Source organism: Lampris incognitus, chromosome 3, assembly GCF_029633865.1.
Source record: "Lampris incognitus isolate fLamInc1 chromosome 3, fLamInc1.hap2, whole genome shotgun sequence".
NCBI classification, from domain to species: Eukaryota; Metazoa; Chordata; class Actinopteri; order Lampriformes; family Lampridae; genus Lampris; species Lampris incognitus.
The window spans coordinates 27511623-27529939 of NC_079213.1; the positions used below are offsets into that span (position 1 = coordinate 27511623).

The following is an 18317-nucleotide window of genomic DNA, read 5'->3' on the forward strand; positions in this document are numbered from 1 at the left end:
CAACCAAGCCGGAGGGAACAGGGGGATTTGAACCGGAGATCCCCGTGTTGGCAGGCAACGGACTAGACCGCTACGCTACCCGGACGCCCCTCCATCTGGGCCTACATAAACATCCGAACTGACTGGGCCGTCCAACATGGATATGGTACTGATCGGGCACGGAAACTGGATTTTATTTTACATTTTATTTGAATGTTGAGGCACAAATGAACCTTTACATTGCCTTTCAAAACATGTCCCCCCGCGTGCAGGTTAGATATCAGGAATATGTTATTATATTTTCTGTCCACGTTGTTTTGTTCTCTGGCACGTGTCACGGCCAGTTGAGCGCCTCGGTGGCTGTAATAACATCCGGATCCGGCAGGATCAGGATTAGCCGAAGGCTCGTGTGAACTCAGGTGTGCACTTCCAAGGCTTCAAACGCGAGGCGCATGGTGCGAACGACTGCACGCTCTCGTACCCGAGCGTGTGCAGATGTTTAAACTGGCGTGCTTGTTTGGCGTGGGACCACTGGGTGTCGGCGCGCGCCTGAATCCGGATCGCTCTTCCTCACTTTGATGAGGCTCGACATGCCAAGATGCAAGTTTTTGATTAGGAAAATGAAGCGGTTTTGGCGGGAAAGTGTAGGCTGATAGGGAGTATTCTCGTGTTTAAAATCTCTGTCTGGTACATTTGACACGAACAGACGAGAAAAACACAACAAACCAAAAGCTGGCCCGGATCGTTAAACCAGCAGGAAGTATAGACCGCCAACAAAAGTCACTGGATGACCTTTACAGTAGAGCTGCACATAGAAAAGCTTAGTCCATCATTGGTGACAGTAAAGAGCGCCTCCATACTGAGATGAGTCGCTCCCTTCGGGGGAGGGGGGCGCTACAGACGACCCCTGGCAAACCAAAAGATCTATGAGGGCTCTTTTGTTCCTCGTACAATACATTTGATGAACAAACTGCATCAATCTGCACACTTCTGCACTGAATGAATGCTGCACGCTGGGCGCATGCTGCACACTGAATGCACGCTGCACGCTGGGTGCATGCTGCACGCTGAATGCACGCTGGGTGCATGCTGCACACTGAATGCACGCTGCACGCTGGTGCATGCTGCACACTGAATGCACGCTGCACACTGGGTGCATGCTGCACGCTGAATGCACGCTGCACACTGGGTGCATGCTGCACGCTGGGTGCATGCTGCACGCTGAATGCACGCTGCACACTGGGTGCATGCTGCACACTGAATGCACGCTGCACGCTGGGTGCATGCTGCACACTGAATGCATGCTGCACGCTGGGTGCATGCTGTATTAATTGTCCTACAGTTGTGTGTGTGATATGATGAGATTTGCTGCATTGATGCAACGTGATGTTTTTAGTGTATCTGGTGAGGCCAAAGGGGCTTTTCCGGCCTCAGCTGGACAATAAAGTTCTATTCTATTCTATTCTCCTCCACTGTCTGAGCCACCACTATTTGCTCAGATGGCTTAAGTACCGTTTTTCAGGGGGTCCGGGCGGCGTAGCGGTCTAGTCCGTTGCCTGCCAGCAGGGGGATCACCGGTTCGAATCCCCGTGTTACCTCCGGCTTGGTCGGGCGTCCCCACAGACGCAATCGGCCGGGTCTCCGGGTGTGACGCCGGATGTGGGTTTGTATCCTGGTCGCTGCACTAGCGCCTCCTCTGGTCGGTCGGGGCGCCTGTTCAGGGGGGAGGGGGAACTGAGGGGGAATAGCATGATCCTCCCACGCGCTATGCCCCCCTAACGAAACTCCTCACTGTCAGGTGAAAAGAAGCGGCTGGCGACTTCATGTGTATCGGAGGAGGCATGTGGTAGTCTGCAGCCTCCCCGGATCAACAGAGGGTGTGGAGCAGCTACCCCCCCCCCCAACCATTCTTCAACCTTTGTCACAGGTTTGACATATCTGGACAATCATCCTACAGAATGTTGATGAGTCAATGGTCGTGCCAATAATAACTGGGGCAGATCTCGCCTCTGCCCCCCCACTCCGCATTCCTCCACCATATATGTCAGATGTAAGTGGGATGTATGTGCCCTGGCAACCACCAATTAAGGCCACACAGCTTAGACACGAGGGCTACTGCTTAATCAAAGCTGTGAGAAATAATGAGGTAACGTAAACAGTGATTACTGGAACCAGGTCATTGATTACAGTTTGGACTCTGATTAGCCGGGCGGGAATTTCTAGCTTAGGCAAAACCACTTGGAAAACACCGCGATGACCACGCTGCTAGATGTTCAAGACTTGCCGCTCAACGCGTCGTAGCGGCAAAACGTGGCCCTCTTCCGGAAACTGCACCTTATTTTGGGATTAAGCGCCATTTCTGTGTTATCAAGTCACACGTGCCAAATACTCACGCAAAAAAAAGAAAAAAGTGGCGGAAGTGAGGTGTACTGGCTTCCCCTGCCTTTACTCCACATGTTAACACGTTGTGATTATAAATCCTACTCCTGGAGTGCACACTGGCACATTGAATTATGCATGTCGTATGGATTTGCCCTCCATAAGAGGAGGTGGGAGAGGTGTGATTGCGCAAGAGGCCGTCACATTAGCGAGGGCTACGCATGGGCTTTTGCATCACCAAACAGCCCCGGTCCGGTGATCAGGGAGGCAACACTACTCGAACCACAGGAGAGGGGCCATCACACTGCTTTAGCAATACAGGGTGCGTAATGAGGCACTCAGCAAACAGCACAGGCGAGCAGTGGCACTCTCATGCATGTCACATCAAGTGTGAGATGCATCCTTTTTTTCAGATCAAGTGTGAGATGCATCCTTTTTTTGCAGATCAAGTGTGAGATGCATCCTTTTTTTAGATCAAGCGTGAGATGCATCCTTTTTTCAGATCAAGTGTGAGATGCATCTTTTTTTCCAGATCAAGTGTGAGATGCATCTTTTTTTTTTCAGATCAATTGTGAGATGCATCCTTTTTTCAGATCAAGTGTGAGATGTATCCTTTTTTCAGATCAAGTGTGACATGCATCCTTTTTTTTAGATCAAGTGTGAGATGCATCCTTTTTTCAGATCAAGTATGAGATGCCTCCTTTTTTCAGATCAAGTGTGAAATGCATCCTTTTTTCAGATCAAGTGTGAGATGCATCCTTTTTTCAGATCAAGTGTGAGATGCATCCTTTTTTTCAGATCAAGTGTGAGACGCATCCTTTTTTTCAGATCAAGTGTGAGATGCATCCTTCTTTTCCCCTGTAGCTCATCTGAGATGTGGCCGTTGGCTGTGAGGATTCCTGCAATCGCATATGGGGACTCTGACTTGGCTGGTCTACGAGTTATTTGCGAAAGTGTAAAAGAGCGACACGGTGATCACCTGTTTGAATCCCCGTGTTACCTCCGGCTTTGTCGGGCGTCCCTACAGACACAATTGGCCGTGTCTGCAGGGGGAAAGCCGGATGTGGGCATGTGTACTGTTCGCTGCACTAGCACCTCCTCTGGTCGGTCGGGGCGCCTGTTCGGGGGGGAGGGAGAACTGGGGGGAATAGCGTGATCCTCCCACGTGCTATGCCCCCCTGGTGAAACTCCCCCTGTCAGGTGAAAAGAAGCGACTGGCGACTCCACATGTATCGGAGGAGGCATGTGGTAGTCTGCAGCCCTCCCCGGATCGGCAGAGGGGGTGGGGCAGCAACCGGGACGGCTTGGAAGAGTGGGGTAATTGGCCAGATACAATTGGGGAGAAAAGGGAGGGGATGACACAAATCGTTTGGGGTCCACCTCGAGTATCTGCATGTGTTGTTGCAGCGTATCAATCTAAACGGCCCCCTTGTCGTACTGTAACGAGGGTTGGTATTCAGTTACCTACACACACTGTTTGTGTTTGGGTGGGGAGGGGGGGCCGCCACAACTGCGGGCCGGCTACATGAGCATTAGCACAATAAGTCAATTCTCCCGCATCATTACCATTCATCACCACTATTATCATTACAACCGATGCACTTTTAATAGCACAGGGCCGAGCATTGTCAGCTCGGTGCACACAAACGCAGACACACACACACACCACATATATGAACAAATAATCTTGCACTACAAGCGTTTAACCTCCACACCGAATCGGTGACAGAGCACAAAGGAGTCACACGCACTGGAATTTGCATACATGTGGCAGACAGTCAACGTGTGGGTAACATGAAAAAATGCAATTTTCTGGATGACTTCCCACTGAGATGGCAAGATGGCAACACACAGCGAGACTATGCTGCCTCCAACAGCACCGCCGCTGAGCTTATTCATGGTCTCGGCTGTGCCGTTGGGGGAAGAAGAAGAAGAAAAAAATCAATGTTTGTTCTCGATATGAGTAGAACTTCAGTTAAGGGGCAGCAGAGAACATTTTTGGACATCATAAATCCTAGGAAAAAGATGTCGAGTGCCTTGCGAGGGAGGTCAGGCTGATTTAAAATGCTCCGGCTCGCTTTTCTTCCACAAGGTGATGGAGTCGAGTTTTGAGTTCAGTAAACACGGCGTCCAAAACATCCGATCTCTGCAGCTGTGAGGCACTCTGACAGACCTGGGGGGGGGAGAGAGAGAGAGAGAGAGCACAAGAGTGAGAGAGGGGGGAGAGTGAGAGAGAGAGAGAAGGGGAGAGAGAGCAAGAGAGAGAGTGCAAGAGCGAGAGGGGGGGAGAGCAAGAGAGAGAGCGAGAGAGAGCAAGAGAGAGCAGGCAAGAGTGGGAGGAGATCAAGAGAGAGAGCAAGAGATAGAGCAAAAGAAAGAGAGCAAGAGAGCACGCAAGAGGGGGACAGCAAGAGAGAGAAGCAAGAGAGTGCAAGAGAGAGAGAGGGAGGGGGAGAGAGCAAGTGATAGCGCACAAGAGAGAGAGCAAGAGAGAGCACGCAAGAGGGGGAGAGCAAGAGAGAGTGCGAGAGAGAGAGAGAGACGGGGGAACGCAAGAGAACAAGAGAGGAGAGAGAGAGCGAGAGAGAACAAGAGAAAGAGAGAGAGAGAGCGAGAGAGAAAGAGAGAGAGAGAGAGAGAGAGAGAGAGAGAGAGAGAGGAGATAGAGAGAGAGAGAGAGGAGAGAGAGAGAGAGAGAGAGAGAGAGAGAGAGAGAGAGAGAGAGAGAGAGAGAGAGAGAGAGAGGAGAGAGAGAAGAGAGAGAGAGAGAGAGAGAGAGAGAGGAGAGAGAGAAGAGAGAGAGAGAGAGAGAGAGAGAGAGAGATGGGATGAGTGTCGGGGGTCACAGCTGGCTCTCTGCTGTTGCTTGCAGAGATCCCTTTATCTGAATAATTCAAGTTCTCCAAAGGTTTCTGTGGCACACTACTGGAGTCAAAAGCCTTCCAAAGCTAAATGAAAGGGTCACTTTTTTATTTTTAGGTTTTAGTTTTGGTTTGGTTCACCCAGGATAAAAAAAAAATAATTGAAAAAAAAAAACCTTGGCCTGCCCACGCTGGATCAATGTCTTGACATAAATCAACCCCATTTGGAGAGGTTCAAGCCATCAAACACGGCATCCATGATGTGAGATGGATGACAGCCTCCCTGCAGTGAGCGCTTCGATTGGGCATGCCAATGGGGTGCTGCGTTTTCTAAACCCAAAGATCTGGCAGTCAGAGACGAGAATAAAAGACCCCCAGCATCCCTGCATGAAACAGCGCTCTTTCTCCTTATGTGTTTCCAATTTTCAATGAAGGAATTGGTTCAAACCTAGCACAGTCCCGTGCTCTATACAGGACTGGGCCTTGCAGGTAGCGGTATTTGCTCTTCCCAAGGGAGCAACTTGTAACCGTGATTCTGCAGCTCATTTGTAAGGGTCAAACCCGAGTAAAGGAACCGAGAGCACTGGCTGCTTTAAGTTTTGAAGGTGTGTGTGGGGGGGGCTGTGAATGTCCAGCGTAGGATTTTTGTACTCCATGCTGCGAGTGCTAGTGTGGCGAGAGGCATCACTCTGGTACAACCCCGCAGCCTTCTGACAGCGAGCGCAGCTCCAGCGGGGCTTAAAGCTGAAGTCGGCCCTGCAGCAGGACCTGTAGGCAGCAGCTTTGTGGGGGGAAGAAAGGGCACCCATCTAAGTCCTGAATGTGAGGTGTCAGCGTTTGATTAATGCCCGACATCATTGTGCGTTTTGACTTGGGGCAGGCTGATAAACTGGGGAGAAATCGCTGATGGATGGACTCCCGCCTGCGAGATAAGGTTCATTCTGTCCTCGGGATATACTAGGGGTTTCTATTTTTACATTTAAGACCTTGTGTGTGTTTGTGTGTGTGTGTGTGTGTGTGTGTGTGTGTGTGTGTGTGTGTGTGTGTGTGATATTGGGATCCTATAACATGTTGATCCATTGCAACATGATTGGCCTCATCTTCTTATAGTCATCCAAGAAATGGGGTTGGCACTACTTGGATGCAGAGCGGAGGTATACGGCTTTGGTGATGCACACCGACGCCAGACAACACAAAGGGCTGCTAATCTGTGCAGGAACCTATTGCTCACCCAGGGTCCCCCCGAGTGCCAGATGGATGCATTACAGATAGTTCATCTCGTGCGTGTCACATAAATCATGAAAGCCGTTTGAACATCTGAGCAAGCCTTACATGCCGATGAATGCGTGCCTGTCGATGTTATCACTGGCAGGAAGTGATCTGGGATCGAGGTCTAAGGACTGGCATCTTCTCATATGACACAACAGCATCTCGAGGATATCAATCCAGTGAGAAAGAAAATTGACGGACGTATCATTCAATTTTCCTCATTATTTCCGCTTCCGGTGTGGGAAGATGGCGCGCGAGCTTACGTTTACGGCGGCCTCACCCAGTACCGTCCATGCAGTGTCTTGGTCCACGTCTCCCAGACAGCATCCGGATGTGGGCCACATCAGGCAGTGATGCGGCACTGATGGTCTTCTTCTGGCCTTGAAAAAATGGATGTGAGCCTGGAGTGGCCCACATGTATAACAGCAAATATGGCCCCAATATGCCAAATCAAATGTGGGCCTTTTTTGGCAAAGATGCGGTGCTCTCGGCAACATGTCATCTGGATGTGATCCTGAAGTGGCCCGTGTGGGAAATGGTGAACATGGCCCAAATATCACAAAACAAATATGGGCCGCCTTCGGCAAATATGTGGCACATGCAGCATTGCTATGCTTGGTTCTGGCCCAGATCTGGCAAACAGGAGCGGACCATCATTCCATGCGGTATGTGGGCCGGATGAAGTATCGGGTGTGGGACAGGTCCGGGCCACAACAGTTTTGCTATCTGGGCTACGTCTAAGTTTGTGTCTTCGTTTGATGGCTGGGAGAGCTGGCGCTGGATCGGCTGGGCGAGCTTGGTGTGCTGCGTCCGGTGGGCCCAGGGACCACGGCCCTCCCTGGAGCTCCTCGGGCGGTCTGACAGGACGCAGAAGCGGGGCAGGCTAAGCTAACTGCTAGCCCCTGCAGACCGGCAGTTCCGACAGTTTGGATATGTTGGCTATATGTGTTGGTGTAGTTTGGATGTGTGTTTGTATTTGTGTTGCACTGCTGTGGGCTGGGGGAAACGACATATTGTTGCATTTCACGTGTGCAGGCGCATGAAACGAAACGATTTAGCATCAATTTCAAACTCCAGAAGACCGAAAAAAGAAAAGTCTCAATATACCGTGAACCACCACCAGCCGTTTTATACCATCGCTGCACAAATACAAGCAGTCTTCTTCTTTTCCGTTCTTTTCCATCATAGGTTTGTTTTGTTTTTTGGCATTTCCGGTCCCATTCTCTCTTTCTTGTCAAAAGAAAAACAGCCCTGACTCCACATACACTCCATGTGATGCATGGCTGTCAGTGGTGTGCTCATAGTATTTATATAAGCCAGTCAATAGCAGAGATGGATGATGATTAGTCCAGCTTAGCGGCCTGGCTGCTGATCAATTGTCGGCATGTGGAGTTCAGAGAGCTCGGGAGTGCATGTAAGACTAACATGGCCTAAATTATTCCTCACAAATTCATTCTCTGGCTTTGTAGCCGTGCAGCCTCTGGGAGACTCGGCATATTTTATTAAATGGATATCTTGTTCTTACCATTTATTCAAAATAGGAGGAGTGGGGGGCGGGGGGCGGGGAAGGAGAAGAAGAAACATCTCCGGCTCCTTATTTCAATATAGGCATACATATGTATTCAATAATATTCATTTCAAATTCATGCTCAGAAGCGCATTAGACATGCCGGCGTTTACCCCCGAGGGCTTGTCTACAAAGATGTACAACACCTCTCGGAGGGGCTTTACCACCTGTGACAAATGTGGAGCGGTCCCCAGTGGGAAGGAGGTAAACGAACTGTCAACACGTATGTAACGTGTGATGAAAATGAATGACATCTCTGGTGGGACAGACAGGCGGCGAGGGGCCGCGGGCCGTACAGCGGCCCGCTTCACTGTTGTATCGCTTTACACGAGACAGGGATTCTAGCCTGAGTCAAACCCAGAGACATGCTGCACTTGCCACCCAGTGGCCTCGTTTGTGCGGCATGTCTACACCAGCAGCATGTGAGGTGTTAAACCAGAGCACATTTTGACAGTGTTCAGGAAACCTTAATACCCCCCCACCCACCATTTCTCCCTGATTATACCCGGCCAATTACCCCCACTCTTCTGAGCCGCCCCGGTCGCTGCTCCACCCCCTCTGCCGATCCGGGGAGGGCTGCAGACTACCACATACCCCCTCCAGTACATGTGGAGTCGCCAGCCACTTCTTTTCACCTGACGGTGAGGAGTTTCACCAGGGGGATGTAGCATGCTATTCCCCCCCAGTTCCCCCTCCCCCGAACAGGCGCCCTGACCGACCGACCAGAGGAGGCGCTAGTGCAGCAACCAGGACATATACCCACATCCGCCTTCCCTCCTGCAGACACGGCCAGTTGTGTCTGTAGGGACGACCGACCAAGCTGGAGGTAACACGGCGGGGATTCGAACCAGCGATCCCCATGTTGGCAGGTAACAGAATAGACCGCTACGCTACCCGAACGCCCCGGTAAACCGTAATATTGACGTGCGTAAACTCAAAATGGGGAAAAGAAGGTGTGACAACCTGCATCAATTTGGCCCCCTGGTAACAACAGACAAGTTCACTGCTGTTGGCGATGGATATGCACTACGCCTCTAACGCAGTGGCGAGGGGGATGGAGGGTGTGCAACCCCTGGTGGAGGACTCATCTGTGAAACTAAGCAGCAGTCCACTTCTGCACACGGTGACAGTGTGTGGAGCTGGTGGGGGGGGGGGGGGGGTTTGTGTATGGCCTGCATGCTGCGGTTCACCTTTCCTAATCTCAGTCATACACCTTCCTCATCTCCCCACGGTAATTATGGGTCACATTTAGCACGGCTAATTCATCAGCCCTGGTAATCGCATTAAGTAATCCCGCTACTGAATGGGAGCGACGTGACGCTGTCAGGGAACTTTCTGTAAGATGCTTAACCCAGTGCTGTGCCAGATATGACTCTATTTCCCTATTTTCATTGTCCCTTTCCCACCACTGAATGTCATTCCACCTTCATCTAGCCAAAGCTTGTTGTTCTCGCTAGGATTTCCAGCAGGGGCATGTGGCAGTTTGGTATTCAGTGCCGTTTTCTCCCACAAAGCACTTGTTCTGCTGAGGAGGAGTCGAGTTTACAAGGTGACCATTGCTTCTGGAGCCTTGTTTGTGCAGGTTCCGCATCCCGATTTAGATGCTTCTGTCGATTATGAGGGAGGAAGTTGAGTTTGCTGCCCAGCGGCTGGGGAGGAGGGGTGGAGTGGAAGGGTGGGGGTCAACCTTGTTCGCCTCTGGTCATATCTCAGATGCCCCCTTCGACGCCGGCATAATGGAAAATCACTCTGCTTCTTACTTAGTCATTACCTCACAGTCCCATTCATCTCAGCCAATCAGCTGGTCAGCGGAGAGGAAAACCCACAGCCTGATCAATATTTCAGAAGGGACGGTATGTTGAAGTCAGATGTGCACTTGCAGACATGCATCCAGTTTGCCCCCGTGTGAGTCTGGCACTCGTTATACACGGTGAACATGGCTTAACAGCCAATTCCAATCAATCATAAACGTTTACTCCCAAACTTGGGGAACAAAAATTGCAACAAAAAAAATTGGGAGGGGGGGATCCCCCCTGGAGGACTAACCCAGGACCTTCTTGCTGTGAGGCGACAGCGCTAACCACTGGGCCACCGTGCCGCCCAACCATATACCTATAGTATAGTATAGTATAGTATAGTATAGTATAGTATAGTATAGTATAGTGGGCGGCACGGTGGCGCAGTTGCCTCACAGCAAGAAGGTCCTGGGTTCGAGCCCCACGGTAGTCCAACCTTGGGGGTCGTCCCGGGTTGTCCTCTGTGTGGAGTTTGCATGTTCTCCCCATGTCTGCGTGGGTTTCCTCTAGGGACTCTGGCTTCCTCCTACAGTCGAAAGACATGTAGGTCAGGTGAATAAGCCGTATTAACTGTCCCTAGGTATGAATATGTGTGTGTCCTGGCGGTCTGTCCAGGGTGTCTCCCCGCCTGCCGCCCAATGACTGCTGGGATAGGCTCCAGCATCCCCGATCCCCGCAACCCTGAGAGCAGGATAAGTGGTTCAGATAATGGAAGATAATGGATGGATAGTATAGTATAGTATAGTATAGTATAGTATAGTATAGTATAGTATAGTATAGTATAGTATAGTACAGTACAGTACAATACAGTACAGTATAGTATAGTATAGTGTAGTATAGTACAGTACAGTATAGTATAGTATAGTGTGTAGTGTGTCTTCTCATCTACTCGTGTCAGCAGTAAGGTGGTTCAGGCACAGTACTTTCCACTGGGATGTCTGAACAGGTTGAAAATGACTTTTTTTTGGAGTCTCTTTTGACGCAGCTGTCTGCTCAGTGAATAATTCAGACTAGTGGGTGACTTTAATATTTCTCCAACTGTCTATTGAAAAGCTGGGGGCACGGACCAAATCCTAACATTATAACCCAGAAGATAATTACAAATTAGAGCCCCGGATGGCACCGTAAAATGGCCCCTCTGTCTGTGACCAGAAGGTGCCAGGAGGAATAAAACGTTATTAGAGGTAGGACCTCTTTTTACATATTTTCACAGATCGGTTGAGATGGGATATTGCTAGATCTAAGGTCGCAATTCAGCTGGTGGATTTCATTTATCCAATTTTTTTTTTTTTTACATTTTCTGCCTTAATATACACGTGAATACAATCTTTTTTGTGCATATTTTACACCATCTCATATGGCCATGTCTCATATGGGCATGTCTCATATGGCCATGTCTCATATGGGCATGTCTCATATGGCCATGTCTCATATGACCATGTCTCATATGGGCATATCTCATATGGGCATGTGTCATATGGCCATGTCTCATATGACCATGTCTCATATGGGCATGCCTCATATGGCCATGTCTCATATGGCTCTGTTTCTGCAGAGCACCAGTGTATAGTTCCAGAAGCAGGATGACCCCTCATCATAACTTCATTTCATATCAATCTGTGGTCACAAACAGCAAAACTTGCGCTTTGTAATCTTTTGCCAGGCACATCAGCAGCGCCCCTACTGAGAAAACTACGTCCCTACACAACGGCGGCTGAAAGAGAAGCGGGGCTACACGACGCACTCTGCTTACAGAGGGCGGTGACCTATCGGAGAAGCCCGGTTTCTTTGTCCGATGTCCGCGGCCTGCCCGGTCCCTCGTGCACAAGGTCAGGGCCTTTGTTACTACAGGGGTCACCGATAATGGTCCCTGCATGACTGTTTCTGAGACCAGAGAGCATGGCGCTGACCGGCGCACACAAAGCATGAGGCTGTTTCTTTCAATATGTCATATCTCATACACATACACACACACACGTACATAAAACACACATGCACACACACACAGGTGACTCTCAGGGTACACACAGAGAATGACTTGACTAAGCCTTGCACATTGGTTCTCCTACACATTAGCTGTTAATGTGCGTCAACATTTTCATTTCCTGAAATCAGCCCCCCCCCCTATACATAAAACTCCATCGTTGCACACGAGGATGATGCATGTAGCCTACTCTACGGCTTTTTATCTGAGGCTATAAATCGGATTGGCAAAGCCACTCAAATCTCGTCTTCTGTCACATAAAGGCAGTGCAGCTGAAAGTAGCAGCATACTGATGCCAACCCGTGGTGTATAGATGTAGTAGTCCAGCTGGACCGCTGCCTGGCACCGTCTCCGCTTCCTTCCCCAGCACTGCAAGAACACAAAGCTCTGCGGTGGTTCATCAAACCCACTGTGCCATGAAAGCATGACAGCATGAGGCCCGCTTAAAACCACTCAGTGCTCCATCACTGCCATCACAAATGCATAACTCAGTATTATAATACACACAACAATAGTCGTAACACTGGGCCTCGGCCAGACAGAATAATCAGTTAAATCTGATGAAAAATGAAAACATTTCTTCCCCCCAAATGCAAATGCGTCATCCAAATTTGCTCTGTCTGGTCCCATCTGTTAGCTCGCAAGCTCCCAGTTCTGTCTCATCGGTGTTACTTCTCAGAACTGGCCCAATCGAAAGGACATCACATCCTGATCACTCAGCTCTATTTAAACTGGGTGACACAGTGCAATATCCACACGATGCCGTGCGTGAAGATAATATCTCGGGTTTTAATCGGCGTTTTGTTCATTCAGATTGATATCAAGGCTAGTTTGTGTCAAGTGCAGAAAATATATTATCACCACAGGGGATCCTCAGGTTGCTTTATTTTATCATTGTTTCTGGGGTGCCATGGCTCGGGAGATAGAGCGGGCCATCTCGTAATCAGAAGGTCGCTGGTTCGATCTCCTGCGGAGAGCGTGTCGAAATGTCCTTGAGCAAGACACTGAACCATTAACTGCTCCTGATGAGCAGGTTGGCACCTTGCGTGGCAGCCTCAGCCATCAGTGTGTGTGAATGGGTGTGTGAATGTGAGGCATACGCTGTAAAGTGGTCGGTAGACCAGAAAAGCGCTATATAAATGCAGTCCATTTACCATTTCATGATCAAACAAAAGCATGACGCAAAGAAAAATACAGTGTTATGAAATCTTTATCACGTCCTACTTTAAAGGTGCTATATGCGATATTTCACACCAGCATCTCAGAACAAACCATAACAAACCTCCCCCTCCCTTCATGTTCTTGGCTATTATTTCATTGGTTGGAATATTGGTTTTTTTCAGTAGTTCTTTTTATTAACATTAATAACGTATTCAGCTTGGTAAGGAGCTATATCTTTGATCTGCCGAGTGACCTAAATCCATGGAACGTAATTATTAGCTTGCTAGCTATCCTGCTAACGCTAGCTAGCTCACACGCACTAACATGCATGCTTGGCCGGACCGGCTTCCAAAACAAAGAACAGAGAAACTCGGATCACAACACACACAGAGGGAGTGTGACATCACACTGTGTTCAGGACTCCACTATCTCTTTACATAGCTAACAGTTGTTTGTTGCAATGTTCTAAACCTAATTTAAATCACCTTTAGAAGGTATTAAATGTGGTTCCTCGTGGCGGATTCCACCAACAGGCTGATCTCTCTTGCCCTTCACGTCCCCCTTTCTCCCTCCACCGCTTCCTATCTAGCAGATGCAGTGTTTACGTTCATGAATCAGAAGGTAGCAGAGATAAAGAAGGAATGACGAAGTTTGTAATGAATGAAAGGTCACGTGTTTAACTTGACCTACTCACGGGTGTACGTGCAGTGCGTGTGACGTATACAGGAAGTTAGAAATGCATGTTATGAAGGTTGTATGTCGGATGAACGCTAGTAAAAGCTACACAGTTAAGAACCTACGAAGTCGGCTCGTTCTTGAATTATTCTTATGTCAGTAAGACAAGGCGTCTACGGACATTACATGGTGTCAGAATAGTCTGTGTATCGGAACACGAGCGGTCATGCCGAAGTTTAATCCGCCGAGTGAATTCAAGTTTGACTGCCCCCTTGAATGGCCGGAGTGGAAACAACGGTTTTCGCGCTTCAGGCTCGCGACAAAGCTGGATAAAGACGACGGGGAGATTCAAGTGAGTTCGCTGATTTATGCAATGGGCAGCGAGGCTGAAAAGATATTCAGCTCGTTTGACTTCCCGGCGGAGGGTGATAAAGTGGACTATGATATCGTACTGAAAAAGTTCGATGACTACTTTATTCCCCGCCGTAACATCATACATGAGAGGGCGTGCTTCTATCAACGTAGCCAGCAGCCAGGAGAGACAGCGGAGATGTACATCCGGACATTGTATGAGCTGTCTGAACACTGTGAGTTTGGGGACAAGAGGGATGAACATATCAGAGATCGTCTGGTAGTGGGCATAAAAGATAAGGTGCTCTCCCGTCAGTTCCAGCTCACAGCGGACCTTACTCTGGTGAAAGTCATTGAACAAGTGCGCCAGGCGGAGGCAATAACAAAGCAGCTCAGCCTCCAAGCTAACCAACCAGAGGCTCAGCTGGCTAACGTCAATGTTGTCCGACGGCGGGACGGACGCCAAAACAAAAAGGGCGGACAGCGTCATGGTGGCAGCAGACCTGCAACCAACAAAGTAGATGAATGCGGGAGGTGCGGCAAGACGCAGCACACCGATGAGCGGAAGTGTCCTGCAACGAACAGTAAGTGCAACAAGTGTCATAAAAAGGGACATTGGGAGTCTGTATGTCACTCTAAAGCGGTGAGAGAAGTCACTGAAGAGGTTAAACAGCTGTACTTTCTGGGAGAAGTTGGCGAAGAGAGCAGTCAGGAAGATTGGACTGTTAGTTTAACAATAAGTGATGTACCAATAACCTTTAAAATTGACACGGGGGCTGACGCTACTGTTATCAACCAAGGGACATTTAAAAAGCTGAAGCCAAACATAAAACTGGGACCTCCTGACACATGCTTCATAAGCCCAGGTGGAAACATCAGCTGCATAGGACAGTTTCAAGCCACAACCAACTACAAGGAGAAACAATACTCCTTTCCAGTGTATGTGATCAAGGGGAGAGGCAGCTGTCTGCTGAGTCGTCCAGAGGCAGTGGAGATGGGTCTAGTGAAGCGGATGAATGAGGTCAGTGGAGTTTTCGGTTCACGTGGACTGCTGAAAACAGACCCAGTGAAAATAGCTCTGGTGGAGGGTGCCCAGCCATACGCGGTGCATACAGCCAGACGGACACCGCTGCCACTTGTACCACTGGTTAAGAAAGAACTGCAGCGCATGGAAAATGAGGGCATTATTGAAAAAGTGACTCAGCCCACAGAATGGTGCGCCGCTATGGTGCCGGTGCTGAAACCGAACAAGAAAGAGGTTCGCTGCTGCGCTGACCTCAGGAGGCTGAATCGAGCGGTGAAACGTGAGAAATACGTGCTGCCCACTATGGAGGAAATAATGCCAAGGCTCGCAGGGTCAAAGTTCTTCACAACGTTGGATGCAGCAAGTGGGTTTTACCAGATCCCCTTGCATGAAGACAGCAGGGGGCTCACCACTTTCATCACCCCATTTGGGAGGTATGCTTTCTGCCGCCTTCCATTTGGTATAACGAGTGCTCCAGAGATTTTCCAGAGAAAGATGGCGGAAACTCTGACCGGGCTAGAGGGCACAGAGGTGTACATGGATGACATCCTTATACATGGAGAGACTGAGGAAATCCATGACCGGCGCCTAGCAGAGGCGCTGGGGGTCATTGAAACAGCAGGTCTCAAACTGAACCAAGCGAAATGCAAGTTCAAACAGAAACAAGTCCGCTTCCTTGGTCATATCATCAACGAGGCAGGCATCAGACCTGACCCGGACAAAGTGGCCGGAATAGAGAACTTTCCTCAGCCCCAGAACGTGACGGAACTCAAGAGGTTCCTCGGGATGGTGAACTATTTGGCAAAATACGTCCCAGAGCTGTCCACTGTAGGTCAGCCGCTTTATGGACTGCTTAAAGCAACGACAGAGTGGCTGTGGGGACCTGCACAGAACACAGCATTCCAAGACCTTAAAGCAGCACTCGCCACCGCCCCGGTACTCACCTTTTACGACGTCACTAAGGCTACGGTGGTGTCAGCAGATGCCAGCAGCTACGGGCTGGGAGGCGTTCTGCTCCAGCAGCACGGGGAACACTGGAAGCCCGTGGCCTACTGCTCCCGACGGCTGAGTGACGCAGAGACAAGGTATGCACAGATCGAGAAAGAGTGCTTAGCCAGCGTCTGGGCATGTGAAAGGTTCGAGAAGTACTTGTTTGGGCTTGACAATTTCAGACTTGTCACCGATCATGAACCACTAGTGCCTCTCATGAACAGCAAAGACTTGGATAATGTGCCCATTAGGTGCCAGAGACTGTTAATGAGGCTGATGCGTTTCAATGCAGTGGCTGAATACGCACCAGGCAAAACTTTAGCTGTGGCTGATGCACTCTCCAGAGGCCCAGAGCAGCGCTACGGAGATGGTGCTTCTCATGATGATGTTGCAGCGCACATTGATGCCATCGTGTGCCAGGTGCCTGCCACACCTCAAAGGATGCAGGAGATAAAACAGAGCACGGATGGGGATCTGCAGCTCCAGACAGTGTTGGGCTTCATCAGACACGGCTGGCCTGAGTATGTCGATAAAGTGCCGGAGACAGTCAGAGACTTTTATCAGGTGAGAGGGGAGTTATCTGCGGTAGATGGTTTAGTCATCAGAGGCAGTCGTATCGTCATTCCCACAGAGATGAGGGAGGTGATCTTAGACAGAATACACGACGGGCACCAGGGGATAGTTAAGTGCAGAGAGAGAGCTAGCCAGTCGGTGTGGTGGCCCAAAATGACAGAGCACATTACAACAAAGATACAGCAATGTCAATTCTGCAGAGAACACAAGAACACACAGAGAAAAGAGCCTTTAATGTCAAGTGAGCTCCCATCCAGACCATGGCAGAAAGTTGGCATAGACCTGTGTGAGTACAAAAAGCAAAGCTACTTGATAGTGTCTGACTATTATTCCAGGTTTTTGGAGATCCTAAATCTACCAACAACTACTAGCAGTCAGGTTGTAGCTAGGCTGAAGGCTACATTTGCACGTTTTGGTATCCCTGAAATTGTAGTTAGCGATAATGGGCCACAGCTATTTTCAGAAGAGATGAGGAGGTTCAGTGAGGATTATGATTTCATCCAGGTGACTTCAAGCCCACACTACCCCCAGAGTAATGGACAGGCAGAGAGGGCTGTTCAGATAGCCAAAAGCATATTAAGGCAGGAAGACCCTCTCCTCGCCCTGTTGACATACAGAGCTACACCCTCTTCTTCCACTGGAGCCAGTCCAGCGGAATTGCTCATGGGTAGGAGACTCAGAACCACCTTACCCACATTGCAGCATAACCTGAAACCGGCCTGGCCTAAAGAGGAACTGATCAAAACCGCTGACGCCGCAGCCAAATCGAGGCAGGCTTTCTACTACAACCGCAGGAACGGCGTGCGGACACTGCGCCCACTGAACTCGGGTGACGCAGTACTCACCAAACCTGATGGACAGAAAACATGGACAATGCCAGCAGTTGTTCACAGTCAGAGCTCCACTCCCAGATCCTACATAGTGGAGACAGCTCAAGGTGAACATTACAGAAGGAACAGTCGCCACCTGTTGGCCACACCTAAAACACTCACCTTTGTCAGCAGGGATCCTGACCATGTCACTCCAGGGGAGAGTGGAAACACGGATGAGTCCCGAGCAGCAGAAATGCCAACTTCCACACCATATGTTACTCGCTCTGGCAGGGTGAGCAAGCCTGCAATCCGGCTGGATTTGTGAGGCGTATGGACTTGTGTACTGTGGGGGATTTTTTTATTTTTTTTGTGAAAAGGGGGGTGGTATACAGGTTAGAAAATCATCTTAGAGGGGGAGATGTAATGAATGAAAGGTCACGTGTTTAACTTGACCTACTCACGGGTGTACGTGCAGTGCGTGTGACGTATACAGGAAGTTAGAAATGCATGTTATGAAGGTTGTATGTCGGATGAACGCTAGTAAAAGCTACACAGTTAAGAACCTACGAAGTCGGCTCGTTCTTGAATTATTCTTATGTCAGTAAGACAAGGCGTCTACGGACATTTCAAAGTTAGTTATGTAATCAGAAGTAACCCTTAAGGAGAGCACAACCCTTTTAGCGCCCCCTCCCCGTCCTCCGGGAGTAAACAGATCGATGGGTTCACCTGAGAGGCGGCTGCTCACCTCCTCGCCTCCCAGTCCGACCTGCGATGAGCCGAGGCAAAAACGTCCCTCCACACGAAGCCCCCTCTTCAGCTAGGGCCTAATGATGCTAATCTCCTAATGGGCAGCAATACTCTCAGAGACTCTTTACACTGATTAGACCAAATATGAT

General features: G+C 49.6%; 1 protein-coding gene across 2 annotated transcripts in view; it reads left to right on the forward strand.

Moving 5' to 3' along the window:
* chrm2a (cholinergic receptor, muscarinic 2a) overlaps window positions 1-18317 on the forward strand; it is a 94278-nt gene that overhangs the window by 46082 nt on the left and 29879 nt on the right. The window contains exon 3 of one of the 2 annotated variants that reach the window (XM_056277574.1): window positions 11515-11680. The exons of the other annotated variant lie outside the window; for it this stretch is intronic. The gene's annotated coding sequence lies outside the window, so the exon portion shown is untranslated. The remainder of the gene's footprint in view (window positions 1-11514; window positions 11681-18317) is intronic. 2 annotated transcript variants of the gene reach the window in all.